Raw genomic sequence first — 4,475 nt, forward strand, 5'->3', positions numbered from 1 at the left:
TTTTTCTTTTGTTTACTCTTCATTCGGCTTTACTTGTTTGTTTATGCTAATACATATTTGGGTATATCGTATTTTGTTTAGGCAACGTGCCTGCCCTTATTTTGCTTTCGTTGAATTTTTGTGTGTCTTAATTTCAGACTTTCGTTAGCCCAGCCCGGCCCGGGCTGCCCATTTGTAGTATCCGCACGCTGCGGGCATTTCAATTAAATTCCCAGTGCTCACACAGATACCTAACTGGCTTATCTCAACTTCGTGTGTATTTGTGCTTGTGTGCTGTTATCCTACAGGAAAATTCTCTGAATCATGTATATAGCTAGTAGAATAAAATTCTAATTCATAGACTAATGCAATTGAAACCAGTCGGAAAGTACTGAAAGGTTGAAACTTTTCGAGCTTTTCGAGATATTTTCTTATTTAAAAGAATACGCCTACTACATATATATATCGCGGTGCAAACAAAATCCACGTAGTTTTTTTAGCCCACATTTCATGGTCTAAATTTGCACATTTCGTAGAAAAACAAATGGGGCGGAAATTAGAGTTCATACCGATCGTTTGCAGAGATTTTGATCAAAATGGGGTTTCCGAAGACTTTGAAAACCATCTCTGCTTTACGACAAATAAAAAGAAGCATTTAAGCCAGCTTTAGCACAAAAATGATTTTAGTCAGCGGTGCCATTCACTTCTTCTATTTAATTCTCGGAATATATATCTAAATGCTATTCCAATAGACAGCTAATTCTAAGCCTTATTGTTTATCAGAGTTGCCGCTTACTAAAAATCTGAATTACAAAAATTTACAATATAGATGTTAGACAAGTGTGTTGCCACCTGTTTGTGAATTGAAATTTTTAAGATACTTATTTGAGTTAAGTAAAATATTACAATATTGGTTTCAGATAACGGTGGAAATACTTAAATAGGTTTTTAAGATTTCGAGGTCGAGGATTTTCAAGACTTCAAAATTTTCGAGACTATTTCGAGATTTTCGAGACTACATCTTAATTTTCGTAATATTTTTCGATGTTGTTATCGATACTGTTTGTTTATATATACTTATCGATATTGTTATCGACACAATAATCGATTTTATTATGTTTTGTTTTTGTCGGTCTAATAATCGATATATTTACTGATATTTTTATCGATATAAGAAATACGATATTGTTATTGATATATCTATGAACATATTTATCGATATTGTTATTGATATTTTTTCCGCTATAATAATCAGTTTTGTTATCGATATTTTAATCGATTTTGTGATCGATATTTAATCGATTACGTTATCGAAATGTTCAGATGGAATTTTGAAAATCGATAAAAAATAAATATTTTTTAATAGTTTACACTAGAGCTCTAGATACCCGGGTATCGAGCAATGCGAGTAGCTCGATACTCGCTCGAAACTCGTTCATTGCTCAACTGATCAAATGTTTGTTCAAAATTTTCGAGTTTTTGAACAATTTCATAAACAAAAGAAAATTTGTAAATTGTATTTGTCAGCAGCTGCTTTCTAATTCATGTTAAATAAATTATATTATTAAATACAAATGAAACAATCTTTGCATTATATATCAATAATTTGAAAAATTTAAAAAGTTGTTACCAAAAATGTCAATATAATAAAAAAAAACATTGCTCAAATTACTCGAAAAAACTCGAATTGCTCGAGCTCATGCTCGAAAATTTTCGAGTAATGAGCATTGAACAAGTGTGCGAGTACTCGGTGCTCATATACCCGGGCTGTTTGAAAATGTGCGAACAAAATCGAGAGCTCTAGTTTACACTGCATCAAAAACTATATAAATAAAAGTTTGAAACCTTTTTACAAAGTCTAGAAAAATTCATCAAGTTTTCATCTAAATGTCAAACTTTTTAATCAAAATTTTTACGATAATTTTAATTTTAGTATGATAACTGCAAATTTGACGTGGCTCAAATGCTCAGTGATTTTTGATCTATTTTTTTGCCGATGGTCTTGTGTAGTTTTTTCCAGGAAAAAAAATTTAAAAATCAACCAGAGCTTTCGTAAAAATTTTGACTAAAAAGCTGGAAACTTTGATGGAAATTTTATGATTTTTTCTAAATTTTGTGCAAAGTTTGAAACTTTTATTTATGTATATAGTTTTAGTTACAATGTGAACTAACTATATTTAGAAAGTAATAATATTTTTTTTATTAATTCTTCCTAATTTTTTTAAGTGGTCGTAAGGTTTGCGTGGCCACAAGTGTAAAAATATTTAAATCATCTTTTTTAGTTTTTTTATTAACTTTATTTTTTAGGCAAGTGCGACAACCTATGGTGGTTAATGCATCATAATAAAAGAGCTTTGAGGAGCCTAAAAACTACACACTTTCGCACTCGTTCGGCTGATTTGACTAATTAAGAGAAAAATTAATTCTTTCGACCGAATAATTATTTGGAAAAACAATTACACAAAAATTGAAAAAAACGATCTGACACAATTTAGAGGTTTAGCCTGAAATAATTCCCTAAAGGATTGTTATTACTTTCTTATTAAATTTGATCAAACGCGGGTATTCATGGCGTATGATTAATAAAATTCCCTGTTCATATTTCAGACAAAAAGAAAATTTAAATTCAATTTCATTCAATTCAATTTAGAAATCGAATACGGGACAGAGATTAGTGGTAGCGTAGTACTATGTACTTCCGACATACATAATTTCTTTCACTACAAAACGATATTTCTTCCAACTTGATACAATTAACAAGCAGCAAACAGTAATTAAATAATTATAAAAATTTTCTGTTAAATCGAGGGAAATTGTTTTACTCTAACAAATATTTAGTATAATTTTCTGAGCAAGACGGTATATTTTTTATCCCTTAGGGAATTAATTCGTTCTCAAGTACCAGACTGACTGGTCTAAAAATTTGCCTGAATACATAAGTCAATATTCACTGACAGCCCATCTATTGAATACCAGTCAAATCCCCTACAGGTTGCCATCTACATATTTCCCTTTCTATTCCTGTGCTTTGCATGCTAATACGGACACTCTGCTGCAGTCGTTTTTGTTTCACTTTAGCAGAATGACCAGCCCTATCTCAACAACCATACTGATAGCCTTCCTTCATTGTTTGAGGCACCTAGCTGATGCGTTATGCACAGCACTATGTAAAATCTTTTTAGATTCTTTGATGAAAAACGTTGACTTTGTGCTAATGCTGTTGCTATTGTTGTTGCATGTTGTTATTTTTTGTTTATCGTCGATGTTTTTGCAAAACCGCCTAAATCGCCATTGTGGCAAAAATGGATTTGGTAACCCTGAACTTCAGGCATCGAGATTTATGCATACAGATCGTTAAATCGTTATCAAAACAACCGATTTGTAAAATAATAGCTAGAGAAAATACCGCCAATCAAGGCAATGCCTTCAAAGAATAAACCGTTTTTTCGCTCTCCTATAACATTTGAGTACCGTAAGTGAGTGGGTTTTGCAATTGGGCGACGGGCGGTTTTGCAAAAACGTCGACATTATTATTTTACGTTGTATGAAAATATTTGCTTACTTAATTAAATTTTTAATTAAATAGAAAAAACTTTTCATGCTCAAAATCGGTCCCAAGCTTCTCAGCAGCTATGTATGTATGTATGTACATATGGCTTATGAATATGCAAAGTCGACTCTCATACAAACATGCACACACAACCATACAGTGCAGCTAGCGAGGTAGCAAATTTCTCCTTTTCAACTATCGCTACCCAACTGCTGTGCCACCGCTTCCACTCTGTGCCAGTAATAACTTTTGAAATTTGTTCACCAATCAGCCAATTTATTTTGGCAATATTGGCATATAATTACCACAACGTCCTTTCAATTACCAAACAATAAGCAGAGCTATTGCCAGCCTTGAATAGAAAATATGTATACTTATATATTTAAGTATAGTAGTTCTGTTTGGCTAGATATGTAGTTAGTACATAGCAGCTGCAAGTGAATAAAGTAAAATTATGTACATACATACATACATATTTATTTATAACTCCATTGTAATATCTTCCCATCCTTCATTGTAACTATGTCTGTATTATTGCTTATTAATGTGGATAAATTAATTTACTTGCATAATATTAGGCGCTTTGACCTTTCCCATGCTCGCTAATCGCATAACTAATGGCGGCGGCGTTTGTAAACAATCTAAGTTTGTATATTTATGCAAATTATGTAATATTTGGCAAATTTGTTTAAATTAGCGTAAAATCCGATAGCAAACAATAGCTAAAGAGGAAGCGAGGAGGTATATTTAGATGCTTTAAGTGATAGTGATTAGTTTTATTTGGCGTAGATAATAATAATAATAATAATAAATGAATGCTTTGAATATTGGCAGCGTGCATATGCATTTAAGTCAAATTTTTAGTTAAGTCCTTAAGGCTGGCTTATTGCCAGACAAATTAGCGTACAATGCCATAATAAACTATTGTTACGGGGGGGGGGGGGGG

The sequence above is a fragment of the Rhagoletis pomonella genome, unplaced genomic scaffold (genome assembly GCF_013731165.1).
Source record: "Rhagoletis pomonella isolate Grant_MI unplaced genomic scaffold, Rhpom_1.0 Rhpom_scaffold_00005, whole genome shotgun sequence".
NCBI lineage: Eukaryota > Metazoa > Arthropoda > Insecta > Diptera > Tephritidae > Rhagoletis > Rhagoletis pomonella.